The sequence below is a fragment of the Delphinapterus leucas genome, chromosome 5 (assembly GCF_059928025.1).
Source record: "Delphinapterus leucas isolate spDelLeu-1000000601 "Yukka" chromosome 5, BTC_Dleu_Yukka2, whole genome shotgun sequence".
Taxonomy (NCBI): domain Eukaryota; kingdom Metazoa; phylum Chordata; class Mammalia; order Artiodactyla; family Monodontidae; genus Delphinapterus; species Delphinapterus leucas.
In genome coordinates, this window is record NC_143133.1 from 45,734,739 (window position 1) to 45,759,813 (window position 25,075).

The following is a 25,075-nucleotide window of genomic DNA, read 5'->3' on the forward strand; positions in this document are numbered from 1 at the left end:
CTTTCCTCCATATTTCTTTGTCTCTTCACATTATTTCCTATCTGCCTTTCACTGTTGTGTTCTGTAGTGCTATAGTTTCTGTAGATGTATCTTTTGTGTCAGTATTTCTTCAGCTGTATTAAAGCTTTTATTTAATCTGTATATTGAGATTTTAGCTGTAGTGCTGACATTTTTAAATTTTAGAAATGTTATTTTTTAAAATATGCTTAGTTATATTTTTATAATCTCTTGTTTCTTATTCATATTTTGAATTCCATCTGTTATTTCTTTAAACATTTCAAGCATGGGTACTTTATATTCTGGATTTGATAATTATACTATTTGGAATCCCAGGTGTCTATTGCCATGATTTTTTTTTTTACTCATGGTAGCTTGTTTATCATGAATTGTTAAATTTTATGTTGTGAACTCAAATTTATGTATGAGTCTAGGTTAAGGACACACGCTTTCATAGACAATGTATTTTTTTTCTACCTAGAAAGTTGAAGTGCCACTACTCTTGGACTACATTAAGAAATTTTTTGATGTCGGTTTTCTAGACCAAACAGTAGTATAATTGTATTTGAAGGCAGATCTATGGTTAGTACTTTTTATTCCAGTGTCAATATTTTTTCCTTCCAGTGTCTAAACCAATATAAACAGGTGTTTTTGTCATCTTCCCTTGTCAGTAGGACACACAAGTTCCAGACTTTATAAGGGAATCTCCATTCTAATTCTACGTTGCCCAGGCCAAAGTCCTCTCATAGGACACTAAACCACAAGGCTTTAGATTTCTGATATCAGCCAAATCCTCTTGAGCATATGTGGTTACATCCTTCCTGGACCATTCTCATTTTACTTCCTTGTTTGTTTTGGTCCCTGGTTATTTCCTCAACTTGAGCTCAGCGTGACTTTATTATATGAGGTGTTTTCAAGATAAGTCTGCCTAGTCTTATTTTTAAAGAAGCACTTATTTAAGAAATAACTATTTGTATATACTATACTTTTTAACAATAATGTCTTCTTATTAAAGTATAGTTGACTACGTATACTTTCAAATGCCATCTTCTTGGTTTCTTCCCTTTGTTCCACCTGATTGCAGTATTCAAGTACTCTTCTAGGTATCGTGGAGGCTTTAAAGAACAACATAGTGATCTTTTCCTTTGCGAATGCAGCAGAAGAATTGTATTGCACTGTAATACAAGGTAGAAATTCTAGTGCCATAAAAGGAGTCCAGATGAAGTGGAAGCAGGGGAGTGAATGGTCCAGGACATGCTGTTTGAGGGTTGGCACGTGGAGAATAAAAAAGCGTCTACTTCCTTCTTCCTTAGAATAGTGGTCCCTGCCCATGACATCTGCTCTCGTTGCATGGCTGGTTCCTCCCTCCACTCCTTCCCTAGTTAAGGCCATGTTGCCCTCAGATCTCAGCTCAGTCCTCACTTCCAAAGGGAAGTCTTCCATGACATCCTTCGAAGTTGACGTCAAAGCCCTTCCCTGATACTATACACCTCTCATTCACAGAATCTAACAGACTTGGAATTTTAGATTTATTATGTGGTTAATTTAAATTTTCCTTCTGGAGTATGTAGTGTAGGACAGCAGCAACTTTATCTGATTTTTGCTTATCATTGAATTCCTAGCACCTGGCATTGTGCTTATAAAATGTTTGAGTCTCAATATATATTTTTTGAGTGATTGAATGAGTCCTTCCAATCTTATGTTTTTTACTGATTAGATAAGCCTTTTGCTTACGACTTTACCCAGTTCATTGCTTAACATATTGGTTAGTCAAAGATACAGCCTATTGTTAGACACAAGACAGCTTCATTGACCACATTTCTGGTAGCTGTGGCAACTGAGTGACCCAAGTTCAGGCAACTTTGGAGGCTCTAGGATTAATGGGGTTAGAAAAGTCTGGGATTTTCTCCCCTCCCTGGCCTGCACTAACGCACAGTTCTTACCCCTACCTCAGTTGAATTTAAAGATTAGTAAAAGCCACAGAGGATAATGCATAAATTTTAGAATTAAAGTAGTTAGAGATGAAAAAAAAATTACCCTGTTCTGGATTATATAGGAGTATAGTCCAGAACAGCAGTGTTCAGAAAATAAAATAGTTTCTTGATTTTACCATGGGAGGATTATATCAGGTTTTATTATATTTGCACATTCATCAGCTGTGGATATAGATATAATATTTATGAGACAAATTGAGAAGTCAAAATAGATAGAAATAGCTCAAGATTTAGAAATGAAGAATCAAACTATAAAAGTAGGTTGTGAGACAGTAGATGAAATTACATAGACTGGATCAATTTTTGGTTTCTCAGGACATGTATATAGAAGGAGATCAATGTTGTCTTGGGGAGAAGAAGAAATAGTTTTTTTCTTGGCTTGTGAGGCCCCTTGGCTAGGATATGCAGAAGGAGAGACTGCAAGGCTGGCCACAGGGCATAATCTGGCCATCAAGAGGATAGGATCAAATCTGCGGCATTCCTCCGTTGAATGGAGGAAGAAACAGGGGAGCCACTGGGGAGCTGTAACCATTGAAGCGATATGTTAAAAATGGCAGCCAGGAGAGCAATTCTAGAAGTATTAGGCTAAGCTTTTGTCTCCAGGACAAGGGTCTTCCTGCTTCTCCTGGATCATCCACAAAGCCTTCTATTGACCTCCCACTGCTGCCGAGGCCATTGAAGACTGCATCTGGCGAGAGACTGAATACGAGAAGCAGTTATGACAAACACAGAGCTCTCCCTCCTGATGGGACTGATGGTGCCAGGCTCTCAGAGGACATAACGCGCTTGTTAAGGTTTGGTGAATAGCACCAATCTCCACAGAGGACGATTTGGGTTCCCATAGAGAAGTCATCAACACAGAGTAAGAATTCAGCCAATTATGTCTCACCTCATCGGTCCTATTTAGATGGTAACCCCATGGGGCATGGACCATGTCTTTCCCTGTGTATTGTACAGTGTTGAGGAAACATTTGGCACTCAATAAATACCAATCAAGAGCTTGTTTCTTGTCTCCCTTGGCCTCCCACTGAGCTGATCTGAGGAAGGAATTCCCTTTGAAGTCTCTTGTCCCCATGCTTTTGATAAATAACATAGAGGCACAGAGAGAGATGAGGCATCTATACAGTCCTGGAACTGTTTTTGGTCTCCATAGATGACAAATACTATCTCCGTAGTGATATAGCTAGGGGGTAAGAGGCATACTTAGTGGGACCATGCCTTATAAAAACTCTTCTTCCGTAAACAATGTCGTCTTATTTCTCACAGATATATGATTTATGCTTTTAAACATCTAATAATACCACTGCAAAGTTGTCTTGCTGAGCTGAGAGGTATAGCCCTTATAAGTTGCGGTTCACTTTAGTAGTTCATGAGTTTTATCATGTACATAGAGAAAAGCAAAGTATAGGTGGATAAGAAATTAGAAGAGAAAATAAAAGATAAACATTGTAAAAATAGAAAAGGATTTTAAAAAGGATAATCTATGATAACTTTAATAAGCCGTGGCAAGGAGTTGCTTAGAGCATTGAATGTGTCACTATTGAAAAACGACTTTGCTTTTTATATTATAAAATATTATAATTTTGGCATTAGAGAAAAATATTTACGAAACTTTTTTATAGGTATCGAGATTTAGGGAGAAAAAAACAGAAAATAATATATTACAAGTAAAATAAGGCAGCTGAATTAACATATGCATATAATATGCATATACATTACCCAAAAATATATATTTTCTTTACATACTGGAAAATCTCTCAGAGTGTTTTCTTTAACTATCGAGGCCAAGACATCTAATGTTATGAAAGACAGGTACTGATGAGGTTAAATAATCCCTAGAAGATGTGGCCATGTGGTGGAATGATGACAGCTCCAATTCTTTTCATGTACTCATAGTTCCAAGACACCCTCTCTCTCTCACCACCGCTCCACCTCTTTTCCCCTCTTTCTCTTTCCCTTCCCTCTCCCTCTTCCTTTTCTCTTCCATTGAGGCATTTTAATTATTAAAAATATTCATTTGAAAACTTGTGAGGATGAGAGTTTAACTTGGACTTTGATTCAGGAAAACACCTAATGTCTCTTACTTTGAATAATGTACAAAATGAGAATAAGGCGTGATACAGCCAGGATTTTAAAAAGATGTGTCATGCTTACTCACGTTTCTTTTGAGAATAAAGTAAAATAGCTACATTATGCCCTAAAAGGTGTTGCAGATCTAAAAAAAGAATGATAGAAATTAGGAATATCTTGACCCCAAAATAATAGAGATTGAGAGACTTTCTTTTTGAAAATTTCCCATTTTGCTGTTGATTTCTTAAACTTTATTATTCCCTAAATTAAGGCCAAAGGGTAAGGCATTAAAATTATACTAACTAAAAATGTAGGAACTCACTCAGTGCATTGGGTATTTTATCATCTTTGGTCATTAGAATGAGTCCTCAGATTAAAATCATGGAGCTGTAGTGTCTCATATGAAGGTGGAATTAGCCCTCTTCTGTGTAGGAGAATCAGATCATACCCATAGTTCTGTGTTCAGTATTCAATGCCATGTGACCTCAGGAGAGTGACCGACATATTGAAGGGAATTTCACTGCTTCAATATATTAGTGAAAGGTTGAGGAAACATTGAATTCTTTATCAAGAACAAAGAAGAATGAAAAAGTAGTTGCGTTGGAAAAATTGTATTGATGTAGAACTTCTTTAGTTTTAAGCCAAAATTTGAAAACAATAGCTTGGGACTCAGGGTGGGGTGGTGGTTAATTCAGCTATTTGGGTGATGATCTTTTCTGCCATAGCTGCTAAGGTATAAGTGATGATGAACGGGGTGTTCAAATGTGAATGACGATCTTTAACTTGAGACCAAATAGCAGTTAATGTTCCAAATCATATCCATTCATTCAGTTAGTCTTTTAGTAAACAATTACTGAGCCCATGCACTGGATAAGACACTGATAGCTGCTAAAAAATTTGGGGTTGAATGAGAATGATATACTCTCTGAACCTGTGGATTTCAGTTTCTAGAAGGACAGACTTTAATCAACCAACCACAAATTTGGTATTTAATTATATTGTGGTGAGTGCTATAGAGAAGTATAGAGCGCTAAGAGAGCATATGACAGAGGGGATTTGAACTTTCCTGATAGTGGGGTGGGGCATTCATGAAAGTCTTCACAGAGGACATGATATTATTCTAAGATGTGAACTTAAGGAGAGCAAAGCAGAGAATTGGCCAGGTGAAGGGAAGAGCATACATGAATAAGGACACAGGAAGGAGGTCCTAGCGAGGGAGCACCAGGTCCCATTTCAGAGAGTGATGAGACACCTGTATGATGAGGACTCAGAAAAGGAGAGGGTAGGTGTCCTGAGACAAGAAAGGTGAGGCTTTGTGGGCTTTGTTAAGAATTTCAGAATTTATTCTAAGAACAAGGAGATGATACTTAACAAGCTTAAAGTAGGGGATCGGTATCATGAGATTCACATTTTTCCAAGATCATGTTGACCGTATTGTGGAAAATGGTTTGGAAGGCTTCAAGGTCATATATGAGGAGATTTTTTTAGAAGGCTATTTAGTATTCATTCACCAAATATTTATTAGTACGATCTATATATCGGGTGTGAGTGTGTGTGTGTGTGTGAGTGCGTGCATAGGGGGCGATGGCAAAGAAAATCAAGATCATGTCTGCCTGCACAGAGTTTACAGGCATTAAACAAACACATGTAATCATTTAATGAACACTTACTGACTGCTGACTATATGCAAGCACTACATTAGGTACTGCAAATTTAGAGCTAAATTAAGTAGATGTTATCTCTACCTTGTGGGGTTTACATGGACCGGTGGTGGAGAGAAATGATAAACAGTTAAACAAACAAAAATATAAGTACAAGTTCAAGTAATGCTTGAGGGGAATTTCAGGGAACTATGAGAGAGAATGATGGAGATTGCTGATCAAAGAAATCTATCTGAAAAATGATGCTTAGCTGAGATGAATAAAGACAAGGATTAGCCAGGCTGAGTACTGATTATTCTGTGTTCACTCTATTTCATGTTTGCTTTTTAAAGTGTTTACACAGTTTATGCAGCTTTCACATTTTGACTTGAGAAGTATGTAATCAATTTGAATGTTGGGGAATATTTAATCTGTTAAATCCACATAGTTTTGAGTTATCAGTTATGTAAGAAATCTGTGAATATTTAGAGAAATACTATGTAATAATAAATTGAACTGAAGAAAAAATAGTAATTATTGTTCTTTACACCAGAAAGTCCCCTCAACACGAACAGGAAAGTCATTTCCAAAGAGCTCACTAAGAGAGAAGTCTTCCTCTTAGGAGATTGTACTCCTCTTCAAATGCCTACATTTAATAGTACATATAGCCTTGTGCGCTGTTCAGGTCAATATATCTATCTATTAATTTATTTGCTCTCTCTTATGCTTTTGTATATTCATACAACTGATTCATAGGTTTATTAAGCATTTATCAAGTGCCTACTTTAAGCCAGGCACAATGATAGCACATGGTATAGAAAACCAAATAAAACATGGACCCTGCTGTCAAGGAGCATTCGGTCTAGAGGAAGCCAGAGAGAAATGAATCTGTTATCACAGAAAGCACAGCAATTTCTGTAACAGAGCTAACCTGGAGGGGTATGGGAGCACAACAGAGAGATACCTTAATCAGTCAAGGGGAACAGGGAAAACCTTCTGGAGGATGGTCTCCTTGAATTGAATTTGTCCTTAAGAACATTGTAGGGAGAGGCAAAAGTTTAGTCAGAAGCCTCAGAAACAGCACCAATATGGGCCATTCATGAAATAACAAATAGGTTAGCTATATTGGAGCAAAGGGTTTATTTATTCCAAGTTATCAGCATCTATTGTGTTCAGCATCCTTGGTAAGTATTAACGGATACAGAGCTGCACAAAAAAGTTTTTGATCCCATCCTCTTGGCATTTATAGATGATTAGGGAATGGCAAAAGATGAATTAGAAAATCAGGCAGGGAACAACTATTAAGGACCTTATATATTAAGTGAAAGTATCTACATTTTGTCCTGCTTAAGTAAGGAAATTACAGGGTCAATTAAACTCTATCTAAGAAAGATCAACCTGGTTGTAGAGTAGAAGATGGATTGGGGAGCTGAAGGTATTCAAGATTTGACACAAAAAGAGTAATTAGTAGACTATTCTAAGCATTGAGGCAAGAACTGATGGATGCCAGAACTAAGTCAGGAGGATGTTGTGGATGAGTCTAATGTAGAGACGTTATGGAGGTAGAATCTATAGATCTTTTGGACCAGTTAGCTCGGGGGAATGAAAGAGACAAAGGAGTCCAGGGTGACTCCTGGTATCCTGGATTGGGAGGCTGTGTGAATGTTGTTGCAATTCCTCCAGACTGGGAATCGTAGGAACACAGGGTTTAGAATGAATCCGTAATCTTATGCATTTATGTATTATTATGTTCTTACAAAATTAAGAGCTCCTTTCAGATAGGAAGCACTTCTTAGACCTTTCTTATAACTTTACATCTTCCCACACTCTAAGCAGTCTTTCCATCAATGTCATAAACTCAATAAATAATCATATAATCAGTTGAGAATTAGATTTTTCTTCTCCTATAGAGAAGAATTCCACTTTCAGTGAAAAGAGGAGATAATTTTTGGCAGTACACTGAGAAAAGGACATCTACAACATAAGCTAGGAGAAGATGAAGTTCTTTATCTCTGAATTACATATCATAGAAAAGTATAAAAAATCTTTCATATCTCTAAGTAAGTACTGTTTCAATTGTTTTTCTGAAATACGGATTTCAAAAGGTTTCTGATCACTTAAATTAAAAAGTAACCCTATTCTACTTCACAATCCATACTCTACCTCTATATTTAGTGATCCATGGATTAGAGATGCAATTCCACATAGCCACACAGCCCTCCCTGTCAAGAAATCACCTCTCAATGAATGAAGAAAAAGTACCAATGTCAAGGAATACCCAAGGAACCCACAGGGAATGCTACAGTAAATGCTGAATAGGGAAGTCAAAGAAAGTCAATGTGAGCAGTGAATGTCTTACTGATCTCCAGTGTCCTATGCTGAGTCTCCCACCTGCTCAAGACACACCCCCACTTTGGTTGAATCTCTTTGTCTCCCTTCTATACCCTTCTGTTTAGGCTGGTGGAGGAGACACAGTCAAGTTGAGAAGAGCAGGTGCTGAGTACTGCTCAGCAGCAAATTAACAAGAAAACAAACTCCCAGGAAGCTTGAGACTAAAAGAGAGCTCAAGTCAACCAACTAATATTTCTTGAATATTAGCTCTGGGGAGAGCTATGCATTTGTGAAGATGAAGAAAACATATATAAGACAGCAAAACTACTTTCAAGGCACTTACAGTTTGCATGCCAAGTCCGAACAAGTGAAAGCATAGCCAGTAAATGTATATTTGGAATCATTCTTATGAAACCGTGTAGTAAACTTCTCTCCCACAGAGCTTATTTGCTTACCCCAGTAATGATGATCATTTTTATTTATTTTTTTATTTCTTTAAGAATTGGAAGGGAAGAGTCTAAAAATTACACAATATCTCAATTATGATAAAGACACGAAATATAGAAATAGAATTTCTTAACGCCTTTATGTAGCATGATCATAATGGTATAGATTTTACCACAGCTCCTTTGATGTCACAGGGACAAAGTTTGCTCTTTTTAACCATCTAGAAATGAGCATTGTGGCATGTGTTGCACTTACAAGGATGCCTTTCTCTTAAAGCCTCTTTTGCAAGGATAGCCACAGTTTAAGGCAGAAGAGCACTGTTTCATATGGGGGCTCCAAGGCAAGAGAAGACATCAGAGGGCCCCAAATCTAGACATAGCTGGACACTTCCACTGCTCTGCACAGAGAATCCATGATGCCTGGAAAGTACAGCAAGGGCACTTCTGCACACAGGTCCAGCCTTTCCTCATTGAAGGTTTATGGGGCTTGTAATGTCAAGATTCATGAATTTCGGGGATTGTACTTGTCCTTGGATCAGATTTGGAAGCAGCTTTTGATCAGTGAAGTGAAACAATTAATTATAATAAATAATGCTACTAGGAGTCCTCACATCAGCTAAAGGAGGAGGGAGCCAAAGAAATAAAGCTGGTCTCTGGCAGAACCTCAGCATCTGGCTGTCTGGATCAGATCCTGTTTGGCTACGGCCCCCACAGCTCACTAAGCCATGGGTGAAAGGCACGGTTGCTCCGTTTTCTCATCCGGTGGGTAGTATCAAGTTCTGGTGGGTGCAGGGGGTGGTCAAAGGAGGTCAAAAGCATCTGGGAGGAATGCAAAATTTCTTTCTATTCATCTGTATTTGATTGCTTTGTGCCCTGAAGCACGATTTAATTATTTTCATCATTGCCTCAGCTTCCTCAGCTACCAATCTCATTGAGGGCAATAAAATTATTCAGCCTTTACAAAAAATGCAGCCATAATAATTTTTGACTCAATGAATAGCTAAGGCTATAAACCCAGCTCCTTGGATGACCACATCCAATTGAAAACACCATCCTAGGGTTTTCTCAACAGTTAAAGTAAAACATAACCTTACGTGAGAGAAGTACCCTGCCTGTGATTTCCATAATAGATAACTGTTATTTGCTGCCTACAACTTACATCCCCATCTCTTATCCACACAAGAATTCTCTATGCAGGTACTGTTATCCCCAGACTAAAAATGAGGAGAGGGACACTCAAAGACCTTGACATCTGTTGGCTTCCCCTAAGAGAGCTTGAGAAAATCCTGAGTGTGCTGATTTGCCACTGTAAGGTGTGTGTGGAAGGGCCGGGAGTGGGGCTGGAAGGTGGCCAGAAGTGAGTGCTTGCGGTTTGGACAAAAGATATAGCTGGATCAGAAATGCTACAAACGGAGAGGAATCGGCAGGGGGTTGGAGGGGTAGGGAGATGTCAGAAATGAACCAGAAGGTCCTGGGATTCCTCTAAAATCGTAATTTCCTTGAAAGGTCACAGCAGGAGATACTGGCTCTGTCTGGAACTGGGAGCCTTCTCTCTGGGTTTGTATATGTTTTTTGCTGTATGGGTGTGTGTGCATGTATGTGTATGTTTTAATTTAATCTCCTTTACTTTTGTGATTTCTTTATTAAAAATGCTTTCAGGATCCAAATCGTGGCTTGTGGTAATTGTGGCTTGAACATGTTAATCCTAAGGCACGCTTTTCTCATTTGAAACTGGGGGCGATAAATGTGCTATTTCACAAGTAGCTGCGTGGAATAAATGAAGTGCATCACTTAGCACAGTGCCTGTTCAGAATAAAGACACAGTAATGTCAATCATTATTTATGTATTGATTTACCTAGCTTCTTTATTTCTTTTATCTTGCATACTCACTTCCTTAAACCCACCGTGTTTTGGGGTTTGAGATGATGTTTTATTCAATGTTGCACAGCACCCATCATGTAGAAAGGATTGTGTCAGAGAGATGGAGTGAGGAGTGTTCCTGTGTGTGTGTGTGTGTTTGTGTACGTGTACGTGAGCTAGGTAGGGTGACCCCTCTAGAAGTTTTGTTTAACTAGTGTAGTAGTTAAATGCTTCCAAAAATGCAGTGTCTACCTAATGATATCTCACTACCCATATGCGGGTATACAAGGTAGTTACAGGGTGCCAGCATGACAACCAGCAGAGACCTGAAAGTATTCCCGTGCCTGCCCAAACTATGAGGGAGTTGAGCTGTGGCTGAAGTGTGGCTGGTTGGTTTTGCCCGAAGTCATGGATGGAGTGGGTTTTCTGTTAAGTGTTTGGCCAGAGAGGCATGGCTGACCACTTATTTGTAATAAACTGGTAGCTGAGAGATTTTAAGGTGTTTTTTTTTTTAAGTGACTTTTATGTGACTAGTTCTTCCCAAGTGCATATTCGCTTTAATAGAAAATGTATTCACTGTCACCCACCACAAAAGTGTTAACAACATTCACCCCTATAATTTCCCTGTCTTTCAGAGGTTATAACTAGTCTTGTTGAGTGGACCATCAATACCTCTCTGCTGTCAGGCTGCTGATGGGGAGTGATGACAAGGAGAGAGGATGGGTTTTATGTTGGACGGTGTTGGCTCTCAATCTTAATTTTACTACTTACCAGTTGTGTGACCTTGGGCAAATGACTTGATCTTACTGAGCCTGAGTTTCCTTATCTTATGAAATTAATACCCATCTCCCAGAGGTGCTGTAGAGATTAAATGGGGTGAAGCACATTCAACGTCCATCACAGTCTCTGGACCTGACTAAATGCATCATCAGTGTGAGACCAATTGCCAAGTCCCCTGAGATACTAATGACAAATTCAAGCCTCGGGTAGGGGGTTAGGCAAAATGATCTTTAAGTAACTGTCCAACCCTGAGACTCTGTGACACTAAGGTTACAAACTATGCGGGAACACTGAGAAATAATGCCTTCAATTGCAGGTCTCCTCCTGTAAATCACTGCATGGCTGGGAGTACCAGACACCTGACCTCTCAGGGTTTGACATTTTTCAAGTGTTAATGGGATGTTCTCATTTATGTGCTAACACTGAGAAATGATTGCTGGTATTTTAAAATAAAGGGCACTATATGTTCATAAGCAATTAATCAGGATGTTTTTGCCACATGAGAATGGATTGAAACTACAGTGGGAAAATAGAATCTAGGGTTTGGAGTCCAAGATGGCTATGTCCAGATTCCAGTTCCCCCAGTGGAGCAGTGACAAGTATCTTTAATTTCTACTTCCTTTACTAATAAAATGGTGATGATAATCTCTACCAACTGGTCTTATGAGGATTCGATGAAATAAGCACATGAAGTACCTCCAATAAAAAAGTAAAAGAAAAATATAAAGAAAATAAAAAGAAAATAGAACACATAAAGTGCCTGGCAGTTAAAATTATGATATTAAAAGGCTAGATTAACAAAATAATCACAGTTAGTGGTGTTAGACACTTGAGTGTCTCACTTTTGAAAATTTTCTAACAATATAAGAATGAGAAGTACTCAATATATCAGTTTGCCAGAGTTTATATATATTATTTTTTTTCTTTCCTTTCCTTTAGAATAGGATTATACAAACTTTGTCTGTAAAGGGCCAAATAATAAATATTATATGTTTTGCTGGTCATTTGGTCTCTTTCTCAGCTATTTAATTCCACAGCTGTTTGAAAACAGTCATAGACAATAGGTTGATGAGTGGGCAATAGCTGTGCTCCAATAAAACCACTCACAAAAACAGGCTGCAGGTTGAATTTGGCTTGTGGGCCACAGTTTTCAACCCGTGCTTTAGAAGACTGATTTAGCCAACAATATTTATTAAACATCTACAATGTTTAAAACACTGCCTTTGAATTGTTCAAGGTACAAAAATAAATCAGTGTCTTGCACTGAGGAAAAAAACACAAGCTTAAAACAGATACAAATTTATTTATTTTTTTATTACTACAAAATAATTGGCCAGAAGTTGGCTTAAAAACAGTTGACAAGAAAATAGTTAAGAAGCTATGTCCTGAGTTAAATCTTGATCTTAGCCAATTTCTCACTATGTGACTAAGCAAATAATTTAAGGATTCTAAGCGTTGATTTGCTCTATATCTATCAAATGGAGATAACAGTATTTCCCACACAGAATTTTGGAAAAGATTAAACAAGATAATGCACACAGAGAATACGGCACATTGGCACATAGTAAGCAATAAACACATGTTAGTTATCATCATTCAGAAGATTGAAGGAATATAACTAGTCACCCCAAGCATGCAATCCCTACTCAAGCCACAGTGGGATAAACCATGGTCCAGCTCTCCCTGGTCCAACCTCCTAAATCGTACTCATCTTTAAGGATGGTGAGTAGATATCTCTTTCTTTGGGAAGACTTCCCCACAATCATAGAATTGTTCTAATATGCAGTCTGTACCTGTATTTATAACTTAATTTTCTGCTATTTTTAAGCATCATGACCATGGACTTCCCTCTACAGAATTAGTCACTGGCTTTACCACTCCCTTAGTACATTTTGTACTCTAGTATTGTGTAGCACACGGTTCTTAGAGAAAACACTACATTGAGTCACAATTCTATAGGAGGTGTTAAACACCGTGTCTTCCTACTCCGTCACAATAATCGTTTGCTGTAAACTTCTTCACGTTCTCTGCTACTGCTGGTCTATAAAGGGTATTAGGACACAACCTATGAATTTTAAATATTCTTCACATATATCCAAGACTGTTGCCCATAATACACCTTTATCGATTTAATCCTGAGAGGGTTTGCTCCCTACAAGGAAGCTCCATAAAATGTCTGCTCCCTATTTTGCTCAGCCTTTCAGCTATGCTGCCTAACATCAACACTGTTTTGCTTTCTCAGGTTCACTAACAACTGGAAAATAACTATCTTGCCTCATCGTTATTAGGTTGAACCATCAAATTTGCCATTGCTTTTGTAGGTCAAATGGTTGAATATTAAAAATTTCACATGAATCAGCCTAAGGCTTTTGTTACCATCATTATTATGTAGTAATTATACTTTTTGATTAGAGTTTAAGCTGAAAATGAATTCCTGCCATTGGGCAGAAATATTGATGTCATGGTTGCTATTGTGTATTACAACTAAATATATATCTCTTTCAGCACTATTTGCAAGAGCTTAAAGTAATCACTGTTTAATCATTTCACATTTAATAATATATAGGTACTTTATATATTGGCATGTAGTCAGTTTATTAATTCAACAGTTACTATATAATATCTACAACACACTTTCATGCATTAGTGCCAAGCTAAACAAAGGAAGGTTATGTATTCTTAGAAGCACAAGCGGGTTAAAAAACATGGGCGAGGGGTGGGAAAGGAGTAAATTCTAGGGAAGCATATAGAATAAGTCCACTAGCTCACTCTAGAAGAGTAAATGCAGATTTAACATGTTGATTACATAAATATCTCCAATTTTTTCACTCATCCCTGTGTCCACATCATTTGCAAAGTAACTTTGCAGCTCCAGGCATCAAGAGGTGGAATCTATTTGTCCCACCCCTTGATTTTGGGCTGGACTTGACACTTGCTTTGGTCAATAGCAGACAGCAGAAGTGGTGTTGTGTCAGGTTTGGATGTAGGCTCTGAGGGGCCTTTCCCAAGTTACCCCAAATTACAATACCTTGACATGCTGAATATTTTAAGCTGAAGGAGTCTGAGGAAACAGTAGAAACAGGAAGGTCACTTTGACCTCTTCCCCCATCGCCCTTCGTCCCTGAAACAGGTTATAAAAACCTCACATGAAAGGTGCCCTTACTATACACAGAGGAAAGGAGCATCCTTATCTCTGAAGAGAAAGGTGTGCCAAGAGGAATCCTAACAAACAGGTCTTGCTAACTTGCTTCAGTATAATTGCCTCATACTCCTTCACCTGTCATATTCTTCCACAACGATCCACTCTTCATCAAACCTAGTATACAAATACAGCACTGTTTCTTTGGGTCTCCATTTCCTTATGGAGGCTCCCTTGTCACATAAAACTTACATCAATTAATTTTGTATGCTTTTCTCCTGTTAATCTGTCTTTGGTGGTTTAATTTCCAGACTCAGAGAGGAACTCCTAGAGGGTTAAGGGAAACCTTTTCCTCCCCTAAAATTTCACAGAGTCTTGCTCAGTTTCTCTTCCAACAGCCCAGCTTGACCTGCTGGACGATAAGGAAACACTTGGAGTATAACTGAGCCATCCGACCACGCAGCCCCCATCTGACCTGGCAGCCAACTGCAGACACGAGGCAGCCCAGAAACATCCAGCTGAGCCCTGCCCAAACTGCCAATCCACAGAATCATGAGCCCAATGAGCCTCTAAGTTTCATGGCCACTTGTTAAACAGAAAACGACTATTGATAAACATATTTCAGCGAGGAAGTTAGATTTTAGCTAGTCCTTAAAATGAAATAAGAGACTGGCAGATGAAGAAGAGGGAATAGGGAATTTGAGGCAGGGCAATTATTGACAAACAGGCTTAGATTCATGAAAATTATTCTTTTATTCTTAGAAAATGAGAAATCCAGTAAATCAGGATAATACTAATTACATGATGTAGACTATAGAATGTGTGTGTGTGTTTGCACGTGCATGCACGTGTGTAAGCATGGTTATGCATGTTTGGGAAATGGGAGGATGTAATGAAAAATGAATCTGGAAAAGCAAGTTGTGACCAAAAAGCCTTGTAAGACCTATAAAATCTGATGAAATGGATCTTAAGTGTTTTTTCCTGCTAATCTGTAGACTCTTTGACTTGGGCAAAAGCATTAGAGAATAAAGGCGGGGGGCTACTAGTCATTGAAAGCATTCTGCATGGCAGATGCTATGTTGGGTGCTTTGTACACCCATTGGTAACTCTTATAGTCCTCCCATCACTTTTAGGGATGTTGGGCTAGTCTATGGAAAGAGAAACAGTCTTAGAGGGAGGTAGGGAGACCATATGGTTTGTCAGGGAAGCCCTGACTTAACTTGTCGTCTTGGCAGACAACACTGCCTCTTTCACTACCAAAAAGTTGGCCGGTGGATGACAAGTTATATTGTTGTACTACTTAGAGGTTATATGAATTACCTGATCTTGCACAACTTAATAGGTGGCAGACCTGAGGTTTGAACCTGTAAGGCATACTAACATTAATTATTTTATTAAAATGAAAATACCTCTCAATGTTTGGCACATACAGGTGGATTAAATATTTGCTCAGTATTTTGTTTTTATAAGTATTTGGGGATGAACATTTTTATCTTATGGAATGCATCTCTGGCATGATATTTTCAGTTGGAGAAAACTTGCCTCAGTTTACAGAAAATCAAATGGACATAAGAATGTATCTCTTATACAAATTCAGATTCACACTAAGAATGTACCTCTTATACAAATTCAGATTCACCTATATTGACAAAAAAGAAGAGACTTTTAAAGATGATAGCACACAGACATGAAAAATGTATACAGATATGTGTGTGGTGTTGGTGACGGGCAGAAAGTTCAACCATTTTCACTTATCTCCCAATCACATTTGAAGACTAATGTTAAATCAGTAGATTTGGCATCGGGTTTGTTCTTGAATGGTGATCATATCTGCCTTTTTCTGCCAACCACCATAATTATCGAGTATATACAATTTAAGCCAATCAAAGCACAATTCTGACTCAAAAATTCACTTAAGTGTCATGGTACCTGATTTAAGTTTTGATAACAGACCATATCCCATTTCCTCTGTTGGGTCCCATGTGTACCTCTCAGCAAACTTGATGTTAATTGCTTTGTTCTAGAGTAGGTCAAGTGTGCTGTCACTTATTTCTGATTATACTTTTCCTGGAGCTTTTTAGTATCCAAACTTGTCTTGCTCTGTCACACACAATTGATGTTATACATGAACAGCAAATTAACACACTGACCAAACAATTTCCTGTGGTTATTAGGCAGTCTGATCAGAAGCTGCTCTAAACTTCAGCACAAATGAGTAAGTCTAATGTGAAAACCATTTTTTAAAAAATGGATGAAGCAAAGCTTTGAGCTCTACAGTGTAGAATATAATGTTTCCTTTATATAGAGGACATGTTGGATGTGGCATAGGTGTGTTTACACGAAGGATTATGATTCTGGGAGCCGTGACCCTTAACCACATGGGCTTTAAGGAAACTACATTGAAGGGCTTCTGCGTTGGGCTTAGCAAATATTCACTGATCATCTGATGAGCTGTCACTGCAGGTATAAGAATCAGAAATAATTTTCATCCATATGCTAGTGAAAGAAGCACCAAATCAAACTGATCTGAGTTCAAATCCTATGTTCCAAACTTCTCAAGGAAAATTTAATTGATTTTTGAAGACTAAATTTTTGTTTTTCAGATTATAAAAGTAAAACACTTAGAATTTGAAAAATTTGTAAAATTCAGAAAAGAATACAGAAAAAATGAACATATTGACTTGGCAACTGTTAAAAGTTTAGTTATTTCCTTTAGTCTTTTTTTCCTCTGTTTATATACTTGTGTTTACACTAGATCTCTATCATTTGTACCTTGCTTTTTACCCCATAGCATTAATAAAATGTGTGAACTTTCTAAGCTATTAATGTTCTTTGAAAACATTTTACTGGCTTCATGCTTTTCAAAGTTATGGATGCGCCAACATTTATTTAATCCTTTCCTTGTTTAGAGACAGATTATTTCCAGTCTTTCTTTATTATTATTAACTCCTTGAGGAGCATCTTAATACATTTGTGTTTATCTGTACCTCTGATTATCTATTACTACTTTCCAAGTTAAAAACTTAAATTTTTACTTTTATATTTATATAGTAATCCTGTTCATAATTTTTAAAAGTTCAATAATTCTGATGGCTTTATGATTAAAATAGCACTGGATGTTTTTTAAACCAAAAACGAACCTGGCTTTTTCCTTCTTGGAAGAAATAACTTTCAAAATTTTTTGTTGTTTCTTATAGTATTTAACATCCTACCACCTAATAACATGTTTATATTGCTATATCATAATTTTTCAAAATTAGATATCAGTTATTATCCTTCTGATGTGAAGACGAACATTTAATTCTCTCAAATCTTGTCTCTTTCTACTCAGCATTTTATCAAACACTTCTCTCATTCACCCAGCTTAATTATAGCTAATTGGTTGCATCAATATTGTGTTTATTATTGTGTATATATTATTCACAGGTGGGTCAGAGTGTATATGTTAGAACTCATTTCTAGTAAAACTTGATTTTTCCTGAAGTTCATAATTGCCTTTTATTAAATTGATGAATTTTCTATGTACCTATGACCAACTCATCCCCATATTCTCTAAGAAAACTCTAAAATAAGCATATAGGCAAATATAATAAGCAAATATATAAGGAAGTATATAGCTTTTCTTTTTTATGTAGTATACCTCCTGAAGTCCTCTGACCATCTATATAAACATGGCAAGTTGTTCCAAGGGGATGCCAGTTCCTGGTAAACACTGATCTGATTTCTTTCTTCATAATGTTATCATTTCAAGAATGATATACAAATGGAATCATACAGTAAATAAATTTTCTTCAGTCATCATAATTCCCTTGAGATCTATCTAAGTTGTGTGGATCAATACTGTGTTCCTTTTTATTACTGGGTAGTGTTCCATGGTATGAATGTACCACTATTTATTTAACTACTTACCCCGCTGAAGGACATCTGGATTATTTCCCCCTTTTGGCTGCATGAACATTCATTTTCCACGAAAGTTGTCTTAATTTTTATGTCCAAAAGCATTACCATAGTTAAATACGTGCCTGCTCCCTCACTTATGAGCAGAAGCATTTGGTAACCTATCAATGTCTGTGTCCCAGAACTACTTTGCATGGTTCTACCACATAATAAATACTCAGAATAAATTCAATTTCTGAATGACATTTAAGATGTTCTAAGGCAGAAGACTGATAACTACTGTAGGACTCCAGACATCACTGTGTTTGAGGATTCTGTCATGGCTTCATAGAATAAAAGGAACTTACGTTGTCCTTTGCAGAGTAAACAGGATATGGTCAAGAGGCATGCAATGGGGAGACTATCCCATTGCTTAATTAAAGGTATCTTGCAAGGAAAGTATATTAAAAATAACGGAATGGATCAAGTTGGGTAAAGAGTAGAGTGTGTGTAGATGAGTCAAGGGAAATGGAATGAAAAGATAAATTGGGACCATGGTGGACGTGGCCTTGAATATCCAGCTAAAGATTTCAACCTTTTTCTCATAGACTTCCAAAAGCCATGTCTGGCTCATATTTGGGGAAGGCACAATGAAAGTTGAATTTTAATAAGTAATTTGCTGGCATTTACTTCAAGACTGCAGTTATTTATGTTCAGATGATATGTATATCCTTGTCTGTGTTTGGAGAAATCTCAAGTGCTATATTGTTTTTGGATAAGCAGTTACCACATCAGGCATCAGAACTTATGAAAGGTTTCTGATACCAATGAGAGGTAGGATCTACAACGGTGGTAGGAGCTCTGAAGGCAGTCACCAGAATCCTCACCAAGCAGAGAAGAATAGAGACTGGAAATTTTAGGCTCCTAAGTCTGAGCCATGTTTGCCCTGCTTCCTGTCTTGGCTGTTAAAGCCTCATAATTACAGTAAAATATTGCAGCCCCCATGACCTGTGCTCCTTCCATTTAATTTACACATAATATATCTTTTAATCCTCACTGCAAGTTTGTATGGAAGATACAAACTTTTTACCCTGCTTCTAGAGATGAAGTACCCTGGTTCTAGGGATGTGTCTTGTGGGGTTACAAATAGGTCAAGAGAATACTACTTGTCACAGGAAAAATAGGAGAGAAAGAGAGAGAGAGGGAGGGAGAAAGAAATGAGAAAGGTTGGAGGATATTCAAAAGTCAAATTAGAGCAATTCTGGTACCATCACTAAATTAAAAGGGCAGTAATGAAGTGATGCGTGTAAGAAATTAAGTACGCAGAGCAGGAAGGAATTCGGAGTGAAATAGAAACAGACGGCCCAAAGAGAGTGCTGGGGCAGGACCTCTGAAAGTACTGCAGTGATGATGGTTATTTGCCTTATTGATCCCTGCTGTATGAGTAGGTTAGCTCGATTTAAAGAAACAGGATATATCTCTGATTCTATCTCGAGAAATTTTATTTTAAGGAATTGGCTCACCCAATTGTGGCTGTTCGCAAGTAGAAATCTGCAGAGTAGGCCAAAAGACTGAAGACCCAGAGAAGAGTTGGTGCTGTGGTCCTGAGTCTGAATTCCTTCTTTCTTGGGAGACCTTAGACTTTTCTCTTAAAGCCTTCATCTGATTGAATGAGGCCCACCTCCACTATGGCAGGTAATTTGCTTTACGCAGTCTACTGATTTAAATTTAAACATTAATCACATCTAAAGAATACCTTCACAACAACATCTAGATTGGTGTTTGACCAAATATCTAGGCACCATAACCTAGACAAATTGACACAGAAAATTAACCATCGCACCCTCTAAGCTTCCAGGCTACCTCAGGTCACTCTCCAAAGCCAGGATGAAATTTTTCCTACCAAGTGTTGGCCAGGACTCCTACTGCACTTCAGCTGTTAACCAAGCCATCAGGACTTGTCCAGAGCCTCAGATGGGGCTTAGAACCGTGCGAGGAAGATTCCCCCTCAGGGCTGCACATGGTGTTTTGTAGCAATGAGCTTTAGACAGCCAGTTCCCTGAACTCTCAGCCACTTCACTGAGAGGGAAAATAGAGCCCTGGCAGAGAATCACAGCTCTGTCCAGGACTGAGAGCACATTCTCCCGCCTGGGACAGATAAGTGTTCTTGGAAGGATAAGTGAAATATAGACCTGGCTCTCCTGCCCAGTTGAAGAGAGAGGCATATAGAGACTGACGCTGGCAGGGGCCCAGCCAGGCCTCATCAATCATTTTAGCTTCTATAATGAGGTCTCCGTGGGACAGAGCCATAGGTCTAATACGGGCATGCAGAAACCCATCAACATGTTCTATGTGCTTGTAAAAATGGAGCAAACATGCACCAATGAGTGGTTTCTCTGGAGACTGGAAAAATCCATTTCCTTCCTGTGCTGGGGAGGAAAGAGTGACCATTTTCAAAAGCTTGATTGCTATGGAAATCGTGACAGGATCAGATGTGGGTTGGCAAACTATAGACCAGACACTGCCCATAGCCTGTTTTTGTATGACTAGTGAGCCAAGGATGGTTTTTACATAGTTAAATGGATGAAAGAAGAAAGGAAAGAAAGAGAAGAGGAAGAGGAGAGGGAGAGGGAGAACAGCAAGAAATAGAGGCTGCATGCGGCCTACAAAGCATAACCTGTTTATTATCCGGCTCTTCAGCCCCAGACCTAGAAGAAGATGCACATGCACCAGAATTCAACATTTTACCAAGAGTCAGTGCTGCCTACGGTGCAACTCTAGGAAGGTTATTTTGGTTTTCAAGCCAGATGTCCCCATGTGGGGCACACTGCACACTGATCCTCCCTGATGAAAAGTCTTACAGGAAAGAAACGGGTGTAACTCTTCAATTCAGTATTTTAGAGGACAGCGACACAACAGTGGGAATACCGTAAAGCTTCCATTTTGATAAGATTCAAAAATAGGCAAAACAAATCCATGATGTTAGAAGGAGGGTGCTGCCCTTATAGGGAAGCTCCTGGACTGCCTCCTCGGGGTGTCTGGAGTAAAGCTACCATTTTTGTTGTTGTTGTTTTGTTTGTTTGTTTTTCTTTTGTTTTTTTAAGGAGTAAAGCTGTGGTTTTCTTTTTTTTTTTTTGAAGATGTTGGGGGTAGGAGTTTATTAATTTATTTTTGCTGTGTTGGGTCTTTGTTTCTGTGCGAGGGCTTTCTCTAGTTGTGGCAAGCGGGGGCCACTCTTCATCGCAGTGCGCGGGCCTCTCACTATCGTGGCCTCTCTTGTTGCGGAGCACAGGCTCCAGACACGCAGACTCAGTAGTTGTGGCTCACGGGCCTAGTTGCTCCGCGGCATGTGGGATCCTCCCAGACCAGGGCTCGACCCCGTGTCCCCTGCATTGGCAGGCAGACTCTCAACCACTGCTCCACCAGGGAAGCCCAAAGCTACTGTTTTGTTTCTTGATCTGGGAGCTCCTTACACTTTTGTTTGTGAAAATTCATGAAAATTTATGTTCCCTTAGGAACACTTTTCTAAAAATAAATTATACTATATTAAAAAGTGCATCTAACTACAAAACCTTTTTTTTTTTTTTTTTCTTTACAAACTGCTTATAAAATAAATATTTTGCCAGGGCTTTGTCCTTTACAGAAAAGGGGACAGGCCAGGTAATTGTAACCTGACTCAATCTTCTTCCAAGAAGTCACACTGTAGATTTTCCAAACCAAACCCTTTTCCTACTGACTGATAGCCCAGTGCTCTCCACTTCACACTGTCTCCCACTTCTTCTGGACCAGGAGAACACCTTTCGGGTGGTTGGTGATGAGAAGGGGATTTAAGTTCTTTGCCCATATGCTATCCCAGTAGAATCAAGGCTTCCTAAAGATCTAGTCCTGCCCACTCCCTCCTGGTGTCTGGTTGTGTCCACTGTTAAAAGTTAGACTGAGGTATATTACAATTTTTAAGAGTTTATCTGAGCAAAAATCAACTGGAATCAAGCAGCGCCCAGCTGGATAGTTTCGAGTATTCCACCACTGACAGGAGCTCAGGAGAGACTTTCATAGAGAAAAGGCAGAAGCAGAGTAAGAAAATTATTGATTGGCTGTAGGTTACAGTCTAGATGGCTGTTCCTGATTGGTTGTCCTTAGCGTTTTGATTTCACAACCTTGAGGTATTTACAGGCTTAGATTTTGGCTGGCTTACTCACTTAGACTGCCATGGCATGAGACCCCCCTCAGTTTAATGGCTTCTTCTTTTAATTAGCTTAATACCACCTCTAAACACATACTCTGATCACACTGAACTTTTCCCTTTCCTGATCATGTTGAGATACTTCGCCAGGTCTACTCCTCATCTCCAAATGCCCTTCGCTTAATCACCAACTTGGGAAACTTCTGTTGATTCCTTCTCTGCAGATCAAGTGTTTCTCTATGTGGAATCTTCCCAGACCTACATCACTACAGAGCTAACCAGTTTCTATTGTGCATTACACAGATGCTTCTATCGGTGTGCCCACGACATATGTGATTATTTTTCGGCATGTTTGCTTATTCTGATACTCAAGAGTTCTTTTTTAAAAATTTTTTTCTCTTTGTGTTTAAAATTATGCTGCTTCTTTTTTTTTTTTTTTAAGAATGAACTATGCCATTTATTGTACTGTCCTCATGCTTGACACCTAGTAGGGATCTAAAATACACTTATTGAATAAATGAATGAGTCCTTATTACTTGACGATAGTATTTTAATATGATAGAATAATTAATTTTTCCCAGTTGTGTGATTCTCCCGAGGGAAGAAATATTCCTTCACCAATTTGTTACAGTTTTCTTTTAAAAAGCAAATGAATTTTAACACACATAATACTATGATTTTTAAAAAACTAAGTCATTTATTATTTAGGAAGCTCAAAAGAAAAGTTAAAGACTCAGAGAAGTATAAAAATGAGTCAGAATATTATTACCTAACTCTGGATTACTTTTTCCATGAGAGAGAACCAAAACCAAAAATAAGACAAACCAAAAAAACCATTTTCATGAGCTATTAAAATTTTACCTCTAGGCAAAGGAATAATTAACTAGAAAATAATACAGAATTTGTTTTATAGATTAATTTTGAATTATTAAAAAGGTATTCATTGATAAATAGCAATGCAAATTGCAAAAATGTTAGATAAAAATGAAATAGAATTAATCATGGATCTAAGTAGTAAAATATTGTATGTGTGACGCCAATTATTTTGAACTATTTAAAAAACATCATTAACTAATGGTGAGACTTTGGGGAACATCTTTCAATTCACCTGCTTCAATTTCTCAACCTATAAAATAGTTCTGAAATGCTACAACTCTAAAATGAATCAAGATTTAACTTTACCTATTTCTATAGTATGTCAAAAAATGGTCTAAGACGTGATACCAAAACATCCCACTAGATGGCAGGGTTCCCATTTCAAAGGAAGCAGTTTTTTTCCTTGTTCAAAATGAGAGCCTCCAACAAACAGAATTTGAAATGTGTTTATTTGTACGGCTATAAATATGGCTCACCTGATCCAGTTTTCCACTGGGTTCCATGTTTTTCAGTGACTTGTAGCCAGTGTTTTTCTATTTTTTTTTAAGCCAGATTGAGGAAGTTGTTTGATATGCAGCTACATTCTTTCCAAATAATCAAAGTTAATCCTGATTTCTTCTACTTAATCAGACATTGCATGTCCACAGTGTCATTAGCTGAAAAAAAAATTATGGAACCATTCATTAAATAGTGTGTAATTTTTGAGCACAGTTCCACAGAGCCCTCAGCAAGTGTAAGTGTGGACATCTCTGGAATTTCTTTACAGTTTCAGAAAGCCAAAGCAACACCTGCTAAATTTCATTCAATTCCTGACTGGCTGAGAGCAAATATTGTAAAGGTAAATCGAACTGAATTTTCAGAGAAGTGAAAGTGCTTTGATAACTAAATACATGTATGTGGCTAATCTTTGAAAAATAAATGGCATGCATGAAAAGGAAGCTATTTTTATTATTACCAGTTATCATGATTATTATTGTGGCTGACTTTTTTGTTTCTAAAACCTTCAGAGGAGTGTTTTCCAAGAAACTTAAGAGTCAAGAAAAAGAAATGCCTTTCTTCCAAATTTAACATAGCAGACCCAATATGTTTTAACCCAAAGGAATTTTTTCCACTTACAGAGTTCATACTGAGTAATGCTTTATTAAAGAGAAAAAGGAATCATCCAGACATCTCTGAAAATTACAGATTTGCTCATCCCAATATTTATCAGAAATTGCTAGACTTTCTAGCTTAAACAATTGAAAATCATCCCAAGGCAGAGTTATCTGAAGCATATATAACCCTGTCTTTCTGTTTGCAAAACAACACAACACACTAAAAAGAATCCCTTCTAAAGTAAAACACGGTGATAATATCATGTGGTTTTCGGGGTAAAATATGAGACAAATACACAAAAGAGCTACCTCCCTCCATTAAAAACAAAAACAACAGCGACAACAAAACTAGGTTATTCTTGAAACTACCCCCTTTGTGATGGACAATAGCGTTTTAAAATCCCTCTCCAACCTCTGGGCAGTGTTTAGACACAAAGTATTTTCGTATATCATGAGATCTCTGTCTTTCTGCCTAATCCTACTGTATCGTAATGCCTCATAACACAATGGAGATGCATGCATGCCTAATTTCCATAAATTACACAGCCCGACGTTTTCATAAAGACAAATTCCAATTGTAAACTATTAAACGTAATTCAGCATCTTTTGATGTCTCTGAGAAAAACTGTGGGGAAAGTTTAAGCATTCCCACATGGGAATGTGTCCCCTGGGGTAGGTGAATGGAAAGAAAGGAGGTAATATTCTGCCCCTCATATCTCTTCATTAACTTAAATATGTTCTTCTGAGGCTGAAGTTAGTCTCTTTATAGAAAATTAAAAAAAAATTCT